The sequence below is a fragment of the Cavia porcellus genome, unplaced genomic scaffold (assembly GCF_034190915.1).
Source record: "Cavia porcellus strain 051 isolate PalLab524CR breed Dunkin Hartley unplaced genomic scaffold, mCavPor4.1 scaffold_14, whole genome shotgun sequence".
Lineage (NCBI taxonomy): Eukaryota > Metazoa > Chordata > Mammalia > Rodentia > Caviidae > Cavia > Cavia porcellus.
Genome location: NW_026947497.1, coordinates 31,872,543 through 31,896,301, shown reverse-complemented (window position 1 = coordinate 31,896,301; position 23,759 = coordinate 31,872,543). Strand labels below are relative to the sequence as shown.

General features: G+C 33.0%; 1 non-coding gene across 1 annotated transcript; it reads right to left on the bottom strand.

Moving 5' to 3' along the window:
* Nucleotides 1-22,677: 22,677 nt before the first annotated feature.
* Nucleotides 22,678-22,811, bottom strand: LOC111753607 (small nucleolar RNA SNORA2/SNORA34 family). Its single transcript, XR_002788409.1, has one exon. It is a non-coding gene; the product is annotated as a small nucleolar RNA SNORA2/SNORA34 family (small nucleolar RNA).
* Between the last annotated feature and the right edge of the window lie 948 nt (nt 22,812-23,759).

Genomic DNA, 23,759 nt, shown 5'->3' with positions numbered 1-23,759 from the left:
AAAATATATATGTGGGGGCTGGGGATTTAGCTCAGCGGCATAAGCTCCTGCCTTGCAAGCAGGCAGTCATGAGTTCGATCCCTGGTACCAATAAAAACGAAAAAAAAAGACACACACACACAAAGAAAAAAAAAATATATGTGTGATAAAATGTAACATTGGACATAATGACCAATTAAAATAAATTATGTATAAAAATGCTAATCGTATAAACTAAGTGATTTTCAATTCATTTCTTTATTTCTCTAACTGTACAGGATATTTGTAATATGACTAATTGTTTTCTAGCTGTAGTATTTCTTAATAATAGGTTAGTTTTAATTGCCACGTGTGTTGGAATTTCTTTAATTCATTCAATGGAATCCCATTAAGTAGTCTGTGGTCTAAAAATAAGTTTGTAAAGTCACACGTCATTTTTTTATTAATTACTATGAAACTAATAATTGAGTACTATTTTCTATTAAACTCATCTGGGTCCATCAAAAGGAAAGGAAAATAGGAGCACTGTTTAAGAATTCTGGGTTTAGAAAATGTCCTGTCCCTTGTATAATATTCTCTCTTCTGTTGGAAAATACAGAAACACTAACGAATTTTAGTTAAGACAAACATGCAAAATTGTAGCTTCTGAGAATGAAATAAAATTATAGTTTAGAATAAAGATTTCAATAGCTACTCTCAATTTACATGTTACAAAGTTTGAGTTTTCCTGTTTTAGGTTTACTCAGGATTGATTTAGAGCATTGATTTATTCAAAATTGCTACGCTTTGCTATTTATTACTGAGGTGGTTTTAATTCAGGTGCTCTCATAATGAATATTAATATTATTTATTATTTTATCAACAGACAGCCTAATTTTAGGAAAGAATCAGAGTGAGTGCTATCATCTGATCCCAAAGATCAAACCTAACGTAGGGAGTTCTTGTAAACTCCACAGTCATCCCAGTCTGTAGAAAAATTTCTAATCTTTATGAGTATTTGATATTTTTGGATTACGATATAAGGAAGTCAGTTTATATCACCCAGAGCAATAAATTCTCTCCAACACATTTGTGTTTCACATCATGGTTTCCAGACCCTAAGGAAAAAAGCAAACACAGGAGACAAAATTTGAGAACAGAGAGAAAACAGACGAAGAACTGGACTCACAAGGGACCCAGATAAGGGACTTAACAGGCATGAATTAGTGAATTAATGAATAATCATTAAATTAGTAGAATAAAAGATGAAGTTGGGAAAATATCCTGAGATGCAGTGCAGCATTTGGATTTGAGATCTGTCTGAGGCACAGTTAGAGCTCTAATCCAGGTGAATCTGGGTGGGTCATATGGGTTTTGCCTTGAGTTCTATGTTTAGCCAATTATTTCTGTTTTTTGGCACCCTTCCTCTGCTATGCTCTGGTAAGGAAGAACTAAGCATCTTTGCTTTTCAGTACCTTTCCATTGTAATGTTGCTACATTGGGGCCAACCAATCATGGGCAGATTCCTCCAAATCTTGAGCTGACTTAAACCTCTTTTTCTTTTAGTTGTGACTATTAGATATGGTGTTTCAGAAATGAGAAAGCCAACAAGAGAAAATTGGTAGCAGAGAAGTGGGGACATTTCTCTTCCTACTTGTGACCATATGCTTTAGGAGCTTTTTGAAGTCCTTTTAAAAGGGAGTTTGAAAGGTTTATAGATGTGAGTTGAGAAGCGTTAGCACACTAAAAGAACGTGATGGGTGATTCTTACTGGAGCAGAGAAAACCAGAAGGCAGGTAGGAATTGGATGTGAAAGTCAGGTTAAGAAGATGTCACTTGGGATCAAGGACTCCACTGACAATTTCACTAAATTCTCTGTGTATTATATTTTATCAAAATATACATGCCTGTGTTTGGAGACTTCGCAGAAAAATTAAATTAAGTGTAGTGAACTAACTATTCTGGTAATGGAAATGTCGAGATAGACTGGCATTTAGCCTATTTCAACTGCTGTCTATTTTCAGCCAAATGTAAAGTGAGAATCAGGGTAGAAACAGCAGAGAAATTGAAATACTTCCATTTTGGCCCAGAAAAAACAATGATTAAAGTTAATGGTAATGCAAGTGTACCTGCTGAATCACCACCAAAGGCAATCAAGTATTTTACATAAGAACAAGAAGAAAAATATACTGAGTGTTTCTCAGGAATTAGCAGGACCCTAGCTGTCGCAGATTTAAGGATGAAAGAATGTAAACCTTTCTTTTGAGAAGATGCTCCCTCAGACCATTGCTTAAGAAAGGCCTCCTAAGGAATTAATTTCCTGAGATAATTTTACTGTGTTCAGTCATCCAGGCATTCTGAGGCTGCTGCTATAATGATCCAGGAGGACCTAGATAGGGCTTCCGTTGAAGGAAGTCCTTGGATTTGTCCATGTGATACTGGTTAACCACACTGTAGAATATAAGAGTAATGTGGTCAAAGTGGCTTCCACCCAGATTTCAAAGGAAATCCTGGGAAGCTTAAGAAGCAAACCATGAGAGGACGGTATGAGAAGATACAAGAATAAGGATATGGGTGGAGTGGAGACCCTAAGAAGTACAAGCAAATTGGCAGCAAATAAAATGTCTGCTGAGAAATGTCTGCCATGAGTGGCACTAGTCCAAGAGAGACACCATGTGGGCTGCAGCCAATAAACCACTGAAGTATGCCTGCTCATGTCTCCTAGATCTCACATCTTACTCTTATGTGACCTGGATGCCAGACTTGGACTTACAGCACTTAATGTTTACCCATCTGAGTTTTTGCCTTGCTTTAGTCCAATTCTTTTCCATCTTTCTATTTCTCCCATTTGAAATGGGGATATTTACCTGTTAATATGCCATTTTATGTTGAGATTGTATAGTTTGTTATTTTTACAGAGTTTCACAGAGAAAAGTTGACTTTGAGTTTCCAGAGACACATGGGCTGGTACTTTAGTAAAATGGTGGAATTATTGAGACTTTGGGAAAAGAGCTGTTGAGTTTCTGGTTGTGTGAAGGATGGTTGTATTATATTATGATAGGTAGAAATATGAAGTTGCTATTACCTTATGTTTATTCACGAGGTGTGGGTTATTACTGTTGATTTTGAGTCTTACCATGATTGGCTTTGGGTTCTTTCCAGGGATTGGAAAAAATCATTTCCAAATGTGTATAAGTGAGTCCTTAGGTCTGATCTCTGTGTCTATGCCTGGGTCCTACCTCCTTTCTCTCTGACACTGTTCTCTTTTTTGCTTGAGACAGAGTCCATGAACTTAGCATCTTTGCTCTGACTTGCCTTTCCATCATGACCTTATTACATTTTTCCTGGAGCCAGATAATCATGGACTTAATAGTCTTAACAGTGAACTAAATTAAGCCTCTTCTTTAAGTAGTTAGTGTCAGATGTTGTGTCTCACTCAGTAAAGAGAAACCTGACCAATACCATCATAAATTTTTAATGTCCATTAATACATGTTTTATGTTGTTGAGTGTCCCTATAGTTTGGTGCATATGTATTTATAATTGCTATTTTTTCTTCTTGGAGTCCTCCCTTAACAAGTATGTAATGTTTCTCTTTGTCTCATTTGATTAATCCTGGTTTGAGTTCATATTATCTAGGAGTAGGATAGCTGCCCTTGCTTTTTTCTATCCTGTCATACAGAATATTGTTTGCCATCCTTTAACTTTTAATATATAATTTTTTAATTAAATGGATTTCCTCAAAGCAGCATATCGTTGCATCTTACTTCTTAATCCATTCTGCCAGTCTTTTGTTTTGAATGGTAAATTGAGTTCATTTACATCGGTAGTTACAGTTGATATGTCTTGGCTAACTTTTTCTATGTTATTTCTCCATTGTTCGGACTCTGTTTTTCCCTTCTGTTTAATTTGTTGCCCTGATTCTTGGCTTCTTTCTATTAGTTATTGTGGCTGTGGTCTTCGTTTTCTCTTCTAATATATGCTTCAGAGCATTCTGAAGGGCCCATTTGTTGGTCATGAGTTTCCTTAGGTGTTCTTTGCCATGGAAGTATCTTATTTCTCTATTAATTTTGAGGAAAGACCATGCAAATCTAGTGCTGAAAAATGCAACAGCTAAAACATGGAACTTACTAGCTATTTTTGTATAAAAGCATAGTACAATAAAAGACTAATAGGAATATTAATATATATATATATATATATATATATATATATATATATATATATCCAGTGCAAGAGCAGAAGAGAGAAATGAGAATTAAAAAAAAAAAAAAAACATGATTGATTTTTTTCTAAAACTAATGAAATTCACCAAGGCATTGGTTCAATAACTCTGATAATTTTCAAATGCCTAAAAGAACACCTATTGGCACATCATGGCATTTCTGTTGAAAACGAAACAAAACAGAAACAGAAATAAGTGATGAATGCAATCTGAAATGATAGACCATTATCCTTAAATAAACAAAGATGTAAAGAGCACCGACAAACGTGACAGCATTCAAAGACAAAAAAAGAGTATTTTAAATTGCTAAGAAAAAATTCTAACACCAAGTCAATACCTAATATTAATCGTATTAAAAATAACCATGGTGTGAACAAAATTCACTTACTATGGAATAATATTTTGAAATTGCTTACCAGTACTGCAGGAAATCGAGTGTTCTTAGCCAGTTGTGCAGATGAATGCCTAGAATCCCACACTCCAGGAGATAAAAGAGTAGAATATTACAATTTTAAACCCACTCTTGTCACTTAGTTAGACCTTGTGTCAATTGATCGGTCAGTCTGTCAATTAATCATTCAATGAAAATTCTGGGATGAAGCTTAATATGGCCTGGCCTTAGCGTTCAATTTATACAATGCTGGGAGGTGGAGAGACAACTCTTTTGTGGAAAAGGAAAAATAGAAGCTGATAGTAACCCTGAATAATTACTTGAAACATTTGGTGATGTAAGTAATAAGAAAAAAAAATTCTTATGAGTCAAAATGTTATACACACATATATATTCTTGTGTGCACATTTTAAAGCAAATGAATTTTACAGGGAATATTACATAAGTACCAAGATGCAAATTTTGCACCCAAAATACCTATAAATGCAATGAAGTAATGTATAAGATAAATACATCACCTATAATTTTTCTATAAGATTGACATAAAAAGTGAGTTTATAGAATGAAGAAGTAAAAAGGATACATTTACCTCATTATGGGAGGAAAAAGAAATTCAAAGAGAGTATCTTTCAACATTAATTAATAATGAAATGTATGCTTCACACTTTTTGTCAAATTGGAGACCAAATGGGAAATTCTTTTATTTGATACAGATTGTCTACTATAGCATGGTACTATACTTGACAGGGAAATACCATAATGATTTCCTCTGAAAAGACATCTGCCACTACTACTTTCGCTTAACTTGTTATTGAAACTTAGCAATTATTTTAATGTAAAATGAAAAAGAGAATGGAAGAAATAAAACTGTAACTATTTGCAACCTTATCATGGTGCATATTGAAAATGCTAAAGAAATTACGGATAAATTGTTAAAATTAACAAGAAAATGTTAACATTACAACACGAACAGAAATGAATTATATTTTTTATATATACAATAAGTTTTTCTGAAAAAAAATTACTTACCATAATTTCAAAATATCAGATCCTACTTCCAGCAGTCTCATTGTTTTATATATTGTCTCTTGAATATTAACTCTAACCAAATATACAATTGTAAAACCAGTGGGTATGTTTATTCTTCATGGTGCTGATTACAACACTGCTATGATCCAGAGATAACTTGAGTGCTTCACCCAATCATGCATTTTCCTGTTTTTATATCTTATAGAGATAAGTTATATGCATGTCATTGTGGATGAAGGACATAAATGAGAAAATCGAATACAGACTGGTAAGAATTACTTTGTATCAAATAGAGGTATGTTGATTTTTTTTTTTTTTTTTTCTGCTTCCAAAGCAAATTCCCTGAAGCTTCAGGGTGTTGCTGTTCTGTCTGAGGTGCTTCATTTGTTCCAACCACATGGGTACTGTGACTCCTGTGTGCCCTCTATACATGTTTGAATTGACCAATATTATATGATTTAAAGAAAGCAGTTTGAATATTAGTATATTTTTTGAAGGCTCACATATCACTTATATTCTCAGTTAATAAAAGATTTGTCTGGACAAATTTAGTTTGCAAGAACTTTAAATAAGAAACACTCACAAGAGATTGTCTTAAACATTACTTGATTTTTCCCCTTGAACATTTATTTTCTGAATGACTGTGACACACCTAAATGTTAGATATAGTAACTGTGAACTGCAAAAAAAAAAAAAGATTGCATGTACTATAAGCATTATAATAAATTAATGCTTATAGTGAGGCTCCAAAAGTGCTTTGGAAGGTAATATATATCTTTGTAAGTTATACACTAATCACAAGATTTCATATATAAGTGCTCTTTTTTTCAAGAAACATATCTATAATACTTATCAAAAATTAGTATTATGATCAGATTATTTTAAGCAGCCCTCGTACTTTACATACTTCACCCTCATGTAGAATTATAATAATCTTTAATAATACAGTATTATTTCAAATATGTGAAGTCATAAATCATTTATGAAAAGATAATAAAAGTTCAGGTTTTTTTAATTCCACTTTGAATATACCCGACTATTTAATTTAGTGGTCATTAACATAATCACACTCATATTTCACCACTAATTACTAAGAAGATAATTTAAAAACTGAAGAGACAAAAGAGCCTCAAGAAGTTATTTATTCATTATTCAGATTCCTATCCGTATTATCTTTAAATCATCAAGGAGAAAGTAGGTGTATCATCTTTTTGTCACTATGCCTTTAAATTAGAAAAATTCACATGACTTCATCGTTTTATTACTGCCTCTGACAGGTCAGTGTACGTTTTCGTTGTTCACATTCCTTTTCTTAATGGTGTCAGTGTGTGAATTGTGCATTTTAAGCTTTGGGAAAAGAATGGTAAATGAAGACATACATGCTGCGTGACTGCATTGGAGAAGGACAGAGAACAGAGTTTTCTTTCTACAGCATTTCTACTTGCTGAGTAGAAATTTCTTCTTGTTGAGTCTTTTCTAATGTACTGAAATATCATTTAATGAGGCAAACATTTTCTTGTAAGCCTTAACAATCCCCTTGCAGTACACCACAACCAACCACTTTTTGTAAAAGAAATAATTTCATTACTAAATGAAAATGGGTGCAACTTCAGTATTAAACTGATAGGTTACATCACCATTTTCTTGCCAGCATAACTACAAACACAAAAAGATGTTACCATTGTAAACTGAATATGAAAACCATTTTTGTTGTTACGTTTTGTTTCGAGGTTCATCAATCTATGAACCATTTTGCCTCTATCTTTCCCCTGGTAGCACTGTCAGTTTAGCAGTAACTTTGTACTACTTGATATAGCAACTGAGTATGTATTGTGAAGTGTTTTTTATATGCCACATAAAGAAATTTCTGAAGATTTTTAAGAATTAAAATATATTACCATATGTGTGTTTCTGAAGTATTTAGTCCCTGTCACTTTAAACCTCCTTCTGTACTTGAAACAAAGTGTCCTAACACTTTGATTTCTCCATGTGTTGAATTTGGTAGGAGACTTTAATCACAAGCTCTGTTTTCAACCATCCCTGCATAATTCAACAGATTGAGACTCAGTAGGACATTTCTCCAGAACATTTTTTAGAGAATGCAATAGTGATATGCTAAAACTCCAATTTTTAATTGTTATTGGACAGATAGAATAAACATTAAGTTTATGTCCTAGTTCTTTCTCAAGTTTACTAGAGAAAGATGAAAGCAGATCTCAGCATGATATACATGTTTTCTTTAATAACCAGAAATGGTAAAGCAACAGCAATGGTAACTATTTGTTTACATAGTGGATATATATATATATATATATATATATATATATCAAAGTTAGGTCTATTAAGGGATCTAATTTTATACTATTATATAATTCTCCATTCATTTAATTTGTCTAGCCATGAGATTGTAATTACAATGACAATGGCAATATAATTTTAGTGTCTGCAACATTCTCTTACAGGATTTAATAATGTTCTTGTCTATATTTTCATGTTAGAAATGTAATTAATATAGATATATTTGTTTAGTAATATTGTGGCTTACTTGTTTTAGAAGTTAATTCAAATTTTTGTACATTGTCCTTAATTTATGTTTTATTCTTTTGTACCAGAATCAAACATTTGACCATGAGGTACATCTCCAACCTTTGTGTGTGTGTGTGTGTGTGTGTGTGTGTGTAATTTTGTGTCAGAATCTCTCTAATTTCTAAATTACCCAGACTGGACTTGAGTCAATAACACTCTTGTTTTAGATTCATAGGGATATACCACCATTTGGGGCAAGATTTATTATTTTTTAAAGACAAATGTACTTTTGTCACAAACATGAACTTGTTATATATCCTAAATACATACTAAGCTATCTTTGTCTAACACGGTATTAGTCATGTCTGAAAGTGTGTTTAAGTACATTCTCTAAGTTTAGTTTAAATGGATGTTAACTTGTGAATATGAGTCATATAAATCAACAGCCATGAATGCCCATTCATTGTATGAAAGGTCAACCATGATAAGACATATAAAAGATTTTGGCAACTAGAAACCTTGGATAACTATCAACTTTCATCTTTAAACTATCAGAATCCTATACAAGTAAAAATATTTATGTAAATCTGAAAAAAATAAAATTAGTGATTCTGTGTGTTAAGCAATTCTGAGTAGATGGTGATGAACTCAGCATTGTCCCTCAAATTGAAATAGTATTCTTAAATATCTCATTGTGTCATAAGAGATTGTATCACTTGTAAAAACTAATTATGGACAAAAATGATTGACTGTCCCTGAAGATTATCCTATCTGTCAAGGTATGAAAATATCTCAGCGTATGAGACAGATGGTATTTCAGTTTGATTATAAGTCAACTTTGAATGGAAGATCAAAGAGAGATGAACATTTAAAAGTTTTGACTGAAGAAGAGTTTCATTTTGAGAAGCATGTGATGAACATTTAAATAGGTATATAGTAGAATTTTTCATGATATTTATAAACATATAATAGGCATAACATATATAAAATACTTATAGTAATTATATATTTCAATAGCTAAATTGGTGAAATCGAAATTTCATGTTCATATTTTCCTTTTATATTGGGTATTTTCTCTATGAAGTATATTCACTATGATTATGCAATATATTCACTATGATTATGCAAAACACTTATAGTGTTGAAAAATTTTTAGGAACAAGGCTAACTAGCAAATATTAAGCTTAATGTAAGTAAAATAGTATTTATTTTGTCCTTAAAAATGATTTAAATAGATTTTTTGGCTTAAACTTTAACCATGTGACTTCAATGTTGGTAGAATATTTTTTTCTATTTTGATAATGAATTTTAATGGATTTTATTTGCAAGTGATTAATTTACTGTTATGGTTGATATGTTGTCTCAACTTGCAATGTTTAGAAGTTTAACTGAGACACTCAGCAGGGAGCCAGGGTTCTTACTTTTTAAATATCCTCATCCTGTACAAGAGGGGGGCACAGAGATTTTGTGAGTGCTACACTTGCCCTGGGGTGTGGGGATGCTTGTGTGCAGTACAAGGAAGAAACAGAGGCTTGTTCTCCCTGCGTTTTGCTCTGGCTGCTGTCCTGAAGTGTTGCCCCAGTGCCATGACAGCCTGCCTTGCAATTAGCTGATTATTGACTGAAACTTCCAAAAACTGTAAACAAAACAAACTTTTCCTTCCTTCATTTTGGACGCTGGATATTTTGCCCCAGCAATGATAGAACAGTAAAAGTAACCAAGACGCTTAACTTTGAAATATTAGAACACTCATTTTGACAACCAAATCCCATTGTAACATTAATTAGGCATGAACATATATTGATCTGGAAGGCCAACTCTTTTACACTATTATAGAGTATCATTGTGAAAATGTAATACTTCACTGTGCTTTTATTAAACACTTCCCTATAAAAATTATGATATAAATATGCTCCCTTAACATATTTCTTAAAATGAATATTAGAAATAGTATTACTAAGAACTAGTCACATAGTAACAATACTGACAAGAGTTGAGATACTGACTTAATTCTGAGACACTGACTATTTTGCTAGGAATATTTGCAGATGGTTGCTGTAATTTGCTGGTGGGGTAAAATTTTATGACATACAAAATATATGCTCATGGATAAATTTACAATGTGATAACTCACATAATAATTGAATAATACTATATGTAAATTATTTGACTATGTGATTGATAAGAGCATTTGTCTAAGTCACTTAATATTATGATAGAATCTATGGTCTGATATTGGATAATTCTAGATAATTTTTGTCTTTAGTTTAATGACTGCTGGAGACAGTTGGTTACCTGTCAGACTACTCACATAACATGATCTGTTATGATTACCATGCTCTTTGTGACAAATCTCTAGTTTAGGAACATCTCTCTTTTAAGTACACATAGTAGTAGTTTCTGAAGTTTGTAACTACTAGCACTGGTTTTTCATGTGATAGTTGTTACCGCCCAAATGAAAACTTCCCAATGTTATATTTCATAACAAAAACAGTTTCTACATATTTATTGGTTAGTCAATGAATTCTGAGATTTGAGTTAACATAAAACATTAACTGACATTTAGAGGTTGTTATAGCATTGACCCCTCTCCATGTTATCTTGCAGATTTCATCTTTGGCTTTTGTGAGTATGACTTCATTTTGAAATAATTTTCATAGATATAATAAAGTTTCAATGAGATCAGTAGGATGGCACTGATCCAGTGTAACTGGCTGCCATAAAAGATGACCGAGACACACTGCTAAAGGCTTTCCATGTGTCAGTGGATATAAAGCTTGAAATGATGTAGATTCAGACCCAAATGCTAAGCCTGCAGGCTATGGAAAGAAGATGTGTAGAGACCAGAGGAGATTCTAACCCATGTCTCAGGAACAGCACGGGCCAAACAGAAACTTGATATTGGACTTTGTGCTTCTCGAGCATATATCTAGAAATAATAATAAACACTCTAAACTCTAGAAGAGATACCACCTAGATGTATTTTAATTTTAATATACCCAGTTTGTGTAACTTTTAGTTAAAACAACCCTAGGAACTCAATAGCAATGAGCTGTCATGGCAGCATCAGATTTAAATCAGTGACATGATAAGATTAAACTGTTGGGGGAAAAGAAAGTGAAAGGTACAAATTCTGCAAATTAGGTAGAGTATTTTCAGAAATAAACTGAGGTTTATTTATTTATTTATTTTTTTGTGACAATCTGGACTCAAAAATTCACAGTGTATATCAGGCTGGTCTCTCACCTAGAAAAATCCTATCTCTACCTCTTGAGTGCTGGGATGATAGGCACATGAAAACACCTGGATAGTGTTCCTATATTGGCTATATGTATGAATTTGGTTGCTTTTGCTGAGGAAAAGCAGCGAGGCATGAAAGAAAACACTCAAATATAAAGGAAATCCTATAGCCATTCTTTAATATGCAAGAAGATTCAAAATATTATATGTCTAAATTGTTAAATGTTGTACAAAAAAACTATGTAATTGCTAAGTAACATTCCATTGTTTTTAAAATTTGATTAAGTATTAAAATTCAAGATAGGCCAGGGATTGAGTTTGTGGCAGCACCAGGCTGGCAAGTATGAGGTCCTGGGTTTTATTTCCAATACCCCCCAAAATAAAATATTACAATAAAAAATAAAATAAAATTCAAGACAATTTTCAAAGGGTAAAAACTGACTTTGAAGATGGAAAGATTAGTTGAAAACATAAGTGAAATACATATATTTTGAAAATTTATGATACTATTCACTACTGTATTTATTTATGCCAACTACGTTTAAAGCATATATAAATAATGCATCTACTTCTAGTTTGTTAGAATCCATATACATAAGAAATGGAGACGGAGCGAAAACAAAGCCAATTGTACGCATTCTCTGACACAGACTTGGGGAAGTGCATCTTAGCTAAAACAGCCCACGTACAATGCAGGACTCTGGAGACCTGACACAGTTGCAGGAACATCTGATCATCGACTGCGTGCTCTTAGTGGAGACTTTAGGGGAGCTTAATCTGATACGGTTAGTGAACTGTTGTCACAATCATGTGGTTCAGGGGCAAACAGTTTAGAGTTCACGATACTAACGCCTGAAATCTACTATCTCATAACAAGGCTCTGGTACTATTGTGTGGAGTTGCTTGTCCTGCTTGAGGCATCTGTTGGCTGACTTGGGCTCCCTTTCAAGTATGCTTTGCATAACACTTCTCCTAATCCAGCAGACTGGCTTTCCCTAAGATCATGGTGAAAATAGATGCACAAAAGTACAAGTGTAAATACCTAGTGCATCTTGCAGTTTGGACTGTGAACTGATACTCCATTGTCTTAGCTCCTTGCTTATCTAAGACTAATTTAGAGCACCAGAGAACTAAAGGCTTAGGGAGACAATCTCTGTATTTAATTCTGACAAACTACATGATAAAGCATTCAAATAAAGATAACTGTAATGAGATGAAGTCATTGTAATTTACCAGATACTCATTTGGTGTCCACCATCATTCTCTGAAATCCCTACCATCACTGTACTATGTCTGTATAGTTTACATATGATTATAATGGTCTGAAATCTATCCATAATAGTTCACAGATAAAACAAAATAAATATCTGATTAAGTTGCATAGATAAATTTGAAGTTAATATGAATGTACTTCTCAAAGACAGATTCATAGATAAATTTGAAGTTAATATGAATGTACTTCTCAAAGACAGATATTGAAACAAATTAGTCATGCATCTCCAAGAGGGTAGCGAAAGAAACCAACTAGTAATCAAATGAAGGTGATCAATATAACTCTCAAAGGCCCTTAGGTGGGCTGACTGGCAAGCATACCCCAATTTCCTTAGACTTTTCAATGATTGAGAAATAAATGTATTTTGAGATTACGTTTCTTTTATTGAAAACATAGGAGTTTTACTGCAAAATTTTTTCTGACAATTTCAGCACTGCAACATATTATTCTAGATTTCAAAATGATAGTGGGAGTTAAAAATGAAGATCATCACCTATGGCAGTCTGCCTTTCTACCAAATCTTCTTTTACCCTTGATCTCCTGTTTGTTTTGTAGTTTTTTGGCTGGGTAGATTAAAGCATACTTTCCCAGTGTGCCTTTTCTTTAACGCATACTTACTTTTTAAGTGGCTCATTAGACAGATGTCTCTAAGTGTACGGTAACATTTCTCTAAATTGATAATGTCTGTTTGGCACATTCTGTCTACCAAGTGAAGTTTTATTGCCTTTAGGTATTCTTTGATGTACTTATCACAAATTATACACATAATACATATTACTTTATAACAGATGCTGTCAAATTAAAATTAATTTTTAAGATTATGAGGCACTAGCTACAGAAAAACTAACAATGTATAGTAAAGGAAAATAATTATTTCTCAAATGAAAATGCCATACAAATAGTGAATACTATTTTTCTAACCTGAACTGCTACTTCCAACAGATTAAAAGGAATTCATAATAGTAAGGCTGCTTCACTGTTTCAAGTATGTTTTCTGATTGCACATTGTGTGGCATGTACTTCACAGCCAACAGCTGTAAGAGCTGGGCTCTTCCACAGTTTTTCCCACACTGGGCTCTGCATGTGCTATGATAGATAATTTCTGTAACGCCCATCCAGCATTTCTAAACTCACTGCTTGCAATCGTTACATTGCCTTCCTCCCCTCTCAGAGCCTTTTGCTCTTTGTGTTCTCAGTACATCTGTGTTTTTAGTTTATCTTCATCTCATTGGTTTCTAGGACAAAGCTTCGGATAAAGTGAACCTTCAAGAAACACTTAACAGTGAATTACACACTTATGCTGTGTCTGTGAGTTTTGTGAGTCACTCTTGTCTTTTATGCTGAAGTTAATGGCAGGATCTGTCTCTTTTTAATTGTTTCTATAGTTTTTAGTTTTTATCAAGTACCTCACAGAGCAGTCATTTCAATTCTACTTGTTAAATGGACAAATGAATGCAGGTAAGAATTTCAGAAAATCAAGAATATAAAACAAAGTAACGTTGTTATACAGCAATTCTAATTTCAGCATCTAGACTGCCTCAAATTATAACAAAACTAAATGTAAAAATGTATATATTTTGCAGTAATGCTTAACATTTTGCACTGGAAAGAACAGATTCTCAAATAAAAATACTTAGACTATTAATAGATTTTAAACTTTGTGACATTTAATAAAATCAGAATATCCTGAATCCTATTGAAAACAGTTCACATAATTTACAAACCTCTTTCCAATGCCTTCTCTGTGCAGTACTTGTGACCATGAAATGCTGAAACATATCAAAGGCTCAAAGTTTTCCTTCTGCAATCCTCAGAAAGTTACTTTACTCATAGTTTGCAGTGGAAACAATCCTTTAAAAATCTCAATTTTTTAATTTTTCTCTAAATGACATTTCACATGTCATCATTAATATATTGAATACATGTAAGATAAGAGAAACATAAACTATCCTACCACCAACTGAACATGCATTTAGATAAATTAATAAAACTCAATTTGTGCATATATATAATATATATAATATATATTAATTATATGTATTATATATAGTCAACATAGTACAAACTGATACATAAGATCTGTAACAATGAATTAATGTACTTAAACAATCACATAATAGACAGAGTAATAAGTTCCCAGGAAACACTTATTAGATATTTCCCCGAAAAGCTTTTCAGTATCATACGTTACCTAATAATCAGTTTCAGATATACCTCCTTCTGTATATTTTTGTTTTGTTTTTAATTTATCTGGTATTTTTCCTTATATCTTTATGAACCATTTTCAGTTGAAGTGAGAAAATCGGAATGAAGAAAGTACAAAAGTCTCTGTTTTCAAAAGCATGCCACAATGTGCATAAAGAATCTATCTTGATCATAAGCCAAACAGTGGAATGTAGAACTTCCATGTAGAAATGAAAGTAAATGTGAAGTCTCTTAGAATTATAGATTTTCAAATCCTATCTGTTTTGTTTATATCTAGATTGCTTCCCCTAAAGCCTCATGTACTCATAAGTGGGACTTTTGGAAGATGATTATATTATAGGAATTTAAAACTGAATTTCATGTCAGGAGGTGAAGGCTGATTGGAGAAGGTGAATCACTGGGGATGTGGTAGTTGGTTGCATACCTCTTCTCTCTCTCTGCCTCCTGCCTGCCATGCCATGAGCATTGCTCCTCTGTGATGCTCCTCTGCCATGCTGCCTTGCTGTGGAGCCAGTTGACTGTGGCAAAAAATCTCTACAACTGTGAGTCAAAGTAAATCTTTCCTTTTAGAATCATGGGTATTGTGTATTTTTTTCAGCAATGAGGAAATTGACTAAGATACTGCTTAATATAAAATAAGAAATGTAAAAAAAAAGAGAAACAAAGAAAAAAGAAAAATAATGAAGAGAAATAAATAAAAAAATAAAGAATGAAAAAGAAATAAAGAAAAAGAAAGAACGAAAAAGAAAGAAAGAAAAAAGGGAAAGAAAGAAAGAAAGAAAGAAAAAAAGAAAGAAAAGAGAAAGAAAGGACAGACAGATATACTGGTCTGTTCTATAATTTGCATTTGAATCTGGAAATCAATTGCATAGCAACAAAGATTGATTAAGTATTAAGATAAATTTGTTGGAAAAGAGACTGACAACTACCATCAATCAAGTTATTGTGTACTAAGGAAGATGTAGGCAATTGATATTCAAGCAAGAATACTGTAAATATATATATTACTATCTATAAAAGCGCATTGTTTCTGATAAGATGATGATTTCTGAGTCCAGTAAGAGTTATGTTGTTAAACAGAAAGAAGGAGTAGGACTGATACTAGATACTTGTTAAGATTATTGGTGATAGGGCTGGGGATTTAGCTCAGCGGCATAAGCGCCTGCCTTACAAGCAGGCAGTCGTGAGTTTGATCCCCGGTACCGATAAAAAAGAAAAAAGACAAAAAAGACAAAAAAAAAAAAAAAAAAAAAAAAAAGATTATTGGTGATAGATGAGTTGGAATTTAAATTTCCAATTTACAGCCAGGCGTGGTGGTGCAGGCGTGTAATTCCAGGACTCAGGAAGCTGAGGCAGAATTGTTGCAAATTTGAGACCAGCCTGTGCTACAAAGTCAGCTCAAAGACAGCCTGAACTGCATAGGGAGCCCCTGTCTTAAAAAGACAAAATGCATAAATCCCCAATTTAGTGGTCATCTCAAATGGTCATTTTTGTTAATCAATTTAATGAAATAACATGATTACTCCAACACATCTAACAATTTCCACAGTTATAATGGAAGAATCTGCAGGGCCAGGCAAGATATCTTAATACAGAAGTTAGGCTACTTAATGCTATGTAAATTTTGGTTTGGATCATGCTAAATTTGCAAAATCATTGTAGAATATTATAAATAACTTGAAAGCTTTCTTTTCATAGGATTTGTTTTCATGTTTGTTTTTTTAATGAAGAAATGTGAGTAGTGTCTCATAGTCATTTGTTTAACATGACAATATCACACTTGAATTACTATACAAATCCTTTTATTATATCTATGTCCTACATGAAAATGTGATGAAATTTTACATCCTCATGTAATTTACAAAGTGATTTGTAATGCTATTAGAAATAATAAAGATCAGTAATACAGTAACAAGAAAGCATGAAAGCCAGCACTGCAGTCCTTTAATAATGAATGGACTTCTCCAGTTATAGAAACTAACATAAGGGTAAAATAAATCATTCAGAGCTAACATCTGGGGGACCTTGCCTGTTAGAGAGCTATTCTCCAAAGAACTACATTTTATTTTAACTTTTAGAAATGTTTCCTTAAATATTCCTTAATTCCATATATAAATTAGCGAAGGATCATAAATACAAGAACATTTTATCATTCTTAACCAATTTAGTGGAACCAGGAAATATGGGTTCTCTTCATGAAATCAGTTCCAAAGCTAAAGAAAATAAACTGCTTTGCTCACTTTTGGTTATTTTTCTCTTCATGCCTTCACAGGTACCTTCTTCAGAAAATTGACTGTGGCTGTGACTTTATATACTATAAAGTTTGTTATGATTTATTCACTTTTAATGTTCTGACAGTTTAATAAGTAGGTGGCATTTCTTTTTGGTTACATAATATTGAACAATAACTACCACTGAAAGTCTGTGTTTCAGACATGGTATTAAGAGGAAAGATATGCCTCAGGGCAATTTGTAATAATGTCATAGTCAAAGGCTGAAATCAGAGAAAAGGAATTGATCTGACACCTTTTCATTTCAGGTGAAAATTAAATATATTCAGGTTTTTTTTTCAGTGATAAGGTAGATCCAATTTGGGATTAAACTACAGAGCATATATAATGTGGACTTTCTTTTTAGGAATTGGAGTGATTCTTGTGAAACCATCGAGAACTAACTTGTAAAATGATAAGGCTGCTCCCCAGAGAAACTGTGATTTGTTTAACCAAAGAAATACTACCATTCACTGAAGATTCTTACTGAACATTTTGCTTCTGTTAGATTTTAGTCAATTTCATCAAACCTAAACATGAAGTTTCTAGGAGTATTTTACTGAATATTTTCTGGAAAGAAATAGAAGTCTCATTTTTTTTTCTCTTTTTTCCACCTTATTCTGCCTGCACTTATTTGTATGAAAGAACTGGCATATCAGTGGAGAGCCTGGTATATTTATGTAAGAAAAGAGAATTTTAGCAAATAGAAGATTTTGTGCAAAATATAGACAAATATAACTAACTTCTAGTTGATTTTGCTTCTGCATTCAATTTGTATTTTTGCAGAGCTTCAATTTTATTCCAGAAATATAGACTCTGTGCAATTAATTAACTTGAATTATGTAGTATAATGGAAAGAAATAGAGAATAACTGTGTTGTTCCCATCAACATAATATTTCCTGCTTAAATATTTAGAATATTTTTTTGTAAACATCAGGTATGAATTTTCAAATAGCATTCTCTTTACATGCTGTTTAAAAATACACTGTTATGAGCAAAATAGAACTTTTGAAATTCCCATGGTTAATTTAATCAAGCAATTATTTACCATGCCAACAGCGGAAATATGTTATAAATGTGATTTGTTGTTGTTTTGCTTTAGTGTAATAGTAGTTTCAAAGTAAAGATTTAGGTCTTAAAAATTTCACTTTAAATTTTTTAGACTCATTCTTTGCTTTTGATTTTCTATTTTTTAGGCAAAGTTAAGAAAATGTACTTTGTGCAGAAGAATATATATAGCAGGCTCTTTATTTAATAGAGAAAGAGTTATAAGGATATATTGAGCAAATATTATAAGGAAAGCATTCTAAAAGGAAAAAAAGTCTTATTTTTTAAGTTTTTACTCAGTTTATTATTTTTGGGGGGTTTTGTGATAGTTCTATAATGGTGTAAGGCAATTACTTTTTTGGCATTGCAGACTGGGAAATCAGTAAATATATAGTAGATTTAAAAGGCCCAGTTTCTCAATGTCAGAAAATTGTCAGAAGAAGGAATTACAAATAAGGAAGGAGAAAAGAGTTGCATAAACCCTGTGGTCACTGAAGAGTAGAGGGGTTAGCAGGTGTCTGGACTCACGGGTTTTGTCCGGTATGTGTATAGATATAAAATAGGTAAGAATGTGCATATGTACAGGTCAGAAATTATATATGTACATTCTTGTGTGTTGTATTTCATGTTTTTTCACTTTATACACCAAGAAATTAATATGCAAAGATATGCCAATGGCAATAAACACATATTCTCTTAAATTTTATACCTATTCAAGAAAATAAATTTAGTCAACACAAGGTGTTAATGGTTACATGAATATTATTGTGCTTGAGCAACTTGTGGTAAAATAATTTTGGAAGATAAAGGATCATGCATTGCCAGGGATTCCTGAAAAACAAGAATACACTTAAGAGTTTGTACTTGAATAAATGGTAAACACGTGAGTGAAACCTAATTAGAGACTATGTTCATATAAGCAAAGATGAAATGTATATATACACACATATGCATACATAATATTGTATTTCTGATGGTATATATAAATGTATATGCTGATGTAGATAAAGTCGTACATACTCATATATCTGGTAATATGTAGCATTGCAAACTGGCAAGCCAAGAATCAGTGTAATCTACAAGACAAATCTTTAAGTGTGAGGCTACATACCTCATACTTTTTTAAAAGTCAACGTTAACCTGAATTATTTAAAAAATTGTTGAATGAACATGGATGTGTAAATGCACATATACATACACACAGTTTGTCAGCATGGTAACTGAAATGCATAGTGATAAGGCTAGTATTTCTTTCTTGTCAAATATGAACTGTGGACCATCATGGGCTATTTGGGCAGTTGAGCATCCTATCAAATGACAGTACACGGTTTAGGAGCAGATTTACAGAACTGCATCAAAGTGTAACCTATTTATTGGGCTCAGAATGTAGAAAGCAATAGAAGAAGGAGAAGGAGGCAGGGGAAGAAAATCTAGCCAAGTGTTTCAGTGAACCAAGTAGATATAAACCAAGAAGCAATTGTAATTTTGTAGGTACCATCCCTCAACCTTCCTGTCTTGAAAGTGAATCAAGGAAATTCCAAAGGGTTTTCATTTATTTTCACCTATCAATATTCTCATATTCCTAGGTTAAAAAAATGGCTGACCTAAGCAAACCCTTGCTGTGGCTGTGAACTAGAACTTTTGCCTGCTGGGGAAGGTAGAGGAGTGATAGATTAGGTCAAGTGTTACTTTTCTTTGTGAAATTGAGATTTACTTTTCCTCCTTGATCTCATTTTCTCTCTACTTTTCTTTCACCTTTGCATGTTTCTAGTTGCTGCTCTAGGATTTTGAGGATGAGAGGAGAGATAGGTAATACAAAAAGGCTACCAAGTCCTATACAATTAATGAGATTAAATTACTTCATTTATGTTTGGTTATTTTAGTTTTGGATGTTGTGTGAAGTCATGACTCAGCTTTTACTTGAGTGATCTTTTTCAGGTGAGTCTCCACTTACTGGTTTATTCTCAGTTCCCTTTCTAGACCTTAATTCTGTAAGTCAATCCCATGCCGCACCTTTATGTTGAGCTATCTTTGCCTTTTTAATCTGGCCTCACACTACAACTCATTTCAAGAGGACTCAAAGTCTGGTGTCTGCTGCTAGCTTCCTACTTGACCAAAAGGACCAAACATCTTTCTGTCACTAGCAGTGCAAGTGAAGGGAGTTTGTTCCTCTGAATCTATCTTACTTCATTGAGTTAACTGAGGCACTGAAGCCACTGTGTGGCCTTTGGTGTTTTCATAGGAGAATCAGACATGATAATTTTTTTTTTTTTTTTTGTCATCTTCATAAACTCTGGGGGACGAAAACCAACATCTCTAAACATATCCTGTCCTCCGTTACTGTGAAAGTACCTAAGTGGCCAAATAATGCAGTGCAAATAAAATTTAATAAGGAAAGATCAGGCTTTTTTCCCTGCAGATTTTTTTTTTCTCCTCCAGTTGGCTTGTTTCAGCCAAACAAATAAAATATATGTCCTACTTGGCATCATGTTAGTTACATGGGGATGTTTCACTGTTACAATGTTATTAATAACAGAATTTTTAAAAAAGTGACATAATCAAAACATGCTTTAAAAACTACCTTACGCATCTTTACTGTTTCTATTGAAACTTTTTAATCAAAAACTGTGTTCTTGGTTAAAGTGCAGCAGTTGATTACCTTCAGTTTGTTGTTGGCATGCATTTTGAGCTTTCAAGTACAGAGACACTAGGATTTAAAAGAATTCTGTGATTAATCTTTGCTTCATCTGAAAAGCATTAAAATCTTTTTATATTTAAACATAATTTTTATATTATGCATTGTAATAGCAATTCATTTAAATGAAAGGACATATCCTGTGGTTAATAATCTATTGACAAAATTAATTAATAATAATAAAAAATTCTGTCTTGAAATGACTGATTGCTGATCTTTTTCATGTGAATTTAAATTTAGACAAAAATAGCTAAAGTACTCTCATGGTTTCAAATTACCTTGTTCAAATCTTTCCCATTAAAAAGAATGATATTTGCAAATCAAACAGATGAGTTTGCTGCTCACATAGATGAGTGCTCCTCCTCAAAAACTTATTATTATTATAACAAGATGATACTCTATTTAAACATGGCAATTGAATTTCACTTTTCATTTGCTTCTTTACTTGATAGGAAAATTTCACTGTTTTAGGCTTCTCTAGACTTCAAAAATTGGTAGAACTAAATTGCCTGAGGAAAATCACTCTGAAAGTAGTGGTTTTAGTTCTTTGTGCCCAAGAGCAATTTCTATGTCAAGTTAGACAAAAATCTGGACATTATAACTTATTCTGTGTTTTATTTAATTTTCAAAGTTATTAGTCAGATTATTGTCAGAATAATGTGGCAGGCACAACCTTATAGGAAATTTACCTTACCAGATACAAAATAATACATGAATTCATATATTTCATGACATATCATGAAAGAATCAATCTGATAATATTTAGAAGATAAAAATGACATGGAAAGTATCACAAATTTTCATAAGAATTTTACTGAAAAATTTCAATCTCTTCACAATATTAGTGATAGAAAAATTCCAGTTAAATCTCTACCAAAGTTAATCTAATCTGTTCACAAATTTACAGACAATACCCCGCATTTATTTTTAAAAAATCAAAAACAATTAAGTTTTAAATTATGCTCATTACAATGGACTCATCAAAATAAGTTAAATCTAGTCAGATTATATAAATAAAATACAGTTGATAGTTACATTACTTCATTTACTTTCAGTTTAGTTTTGAGTATTTATAATAGAGAGTCACAGAAGATATAATTGAATAGGTTAAGTAGGGTAAAACCTCAGGGGGCTCTACTGTCAGATTTAATCTAATAATAAGAATATAAACACCAATATTAATGATTTTTCAATTTAATGAAGATGAAAAAATGATACACATTCAATGGAAAACATATATTTACATTTCTGAGCTCTTATTTGCAAGTGATAGACATTGCAAGTCTCATAAGATGCAGTCAGTCTATTTCCAGTGCAGTCATTGAAGTAATTCTGGTGGTAAACAATTAATACGCTGCCATTCACTGTGTTGCCAAACTGTGACATTCAGTAATTAGGCGTATTGAATGAATTTTACACTTAATGTATTTTTTTCAGCATTAAGTTGTCACTTCAGTTACTATTATTTCTGAAATTTCAGGTGTGTGACTTCTAAGTTCTTTTATGTCTATTTCGCATGGACTTCTGAGTGGGCTGGAGGTCTGAGATTGTACTTTGCTTCTTTTTCTTGACTTTTCACTCTTTTCCTCTGAATCAGCAGATTGCTGAGTCTTGCATGTTTCCTGCATCTGCTGCCCACCCTGCATAGTGCAGGGGATTAGGGTAAGCTTGTGGGTTCCTCTGATCCAAGATTCTGTGGTTCCAGCAGTGGAGGAAAGGTACAGGATAGCTGCTTATAGATGTTCCCCTGAAAGGCAGTGGAATTCCGGGATGTGGTTCTTCTCATCTGGCAGGAGGCGGCTGGCTCACCAGGGTGCATGTTGTTTCTTTCTAATGAATTGACCACTGCATTTCTAAAATTGTGAAATGGCCAACAGAGGCCAGAGAGATATCTCTATGGGCTCCTGCTTGAAACAAACAGCTTCAGAAAACAAGTCTTGATTCAGGGCCATCCTTAAACTATTTTCAGTGTATCTTCAGTTCATCAAAATATAGTTCCACAGAGGAAGATCATCTGTATTGTTATTTAATTTTGTTAATGAAGAAATTGAGGTTTAGCCACACTAAATATTTTCTGAAAATGAAATGCTAATAAGTGACCAGTTAACATTTAGCACTTGCATAATTTATGAAGGTTAATGGTAAAAACAGCAAATACAATTTTCTTTGTAATATATCTTTTATGAATAAACTTTCACTTAATAAAAGTTGTTCTCTAAATCTCTATACATGATATTTCACAACAAACTACCACTTTTAAGAGAGAAAAGATGATTGAAATATAGGAATGTCTGGGTAAGAGTTGAAGACAAGAAGTATTACTGTTTTCCATGTCATCAAAAGCACGGCAGGGCAAATAGTCAATCCTCTAGCTCCGTGTCCAACATCCGGGACACCGGGCATGATGCCCCCAAGCGTTTCCGCTGCCCCTCTCATACAGCTTTGTTGGTGGCAACTCACGGGCCTCTATTGCCGCATGCTCTCCTTCTATTCATTATCTGCAGCCTGCCTCGCCAGCAGTCCACATTTTGGCATCTCTGTCTTTCTGGTGTCTGAACAATAGTTTCTTCACTGTCACTCTTTCCTTACATGTACCTCTCCTTGTTGAAGACTGTTTGCAATAACTGCAACCCTGTCACATATTGTGAGGCTTCCTAAACTTTCTTTTAAAAATCTCTGTGCAGGTTGCCATGATCTGCAAAAAAGAATTTGCATAAAACCAAGTTTTTCCACTTGTGTGAACCATTTGGATACTCAAAGGAACTGTAGCTGTAGGCACTTCTGATGGACTGACTGGGTGAATTTTCAGCAAAAAATTCCTGTGTGGAATTGGGGGAGTCAATGGTTCCAGGGCTCTCTTCTCAAAGGAAAGTTTTGAAAGACATTTATGTTATTCTATC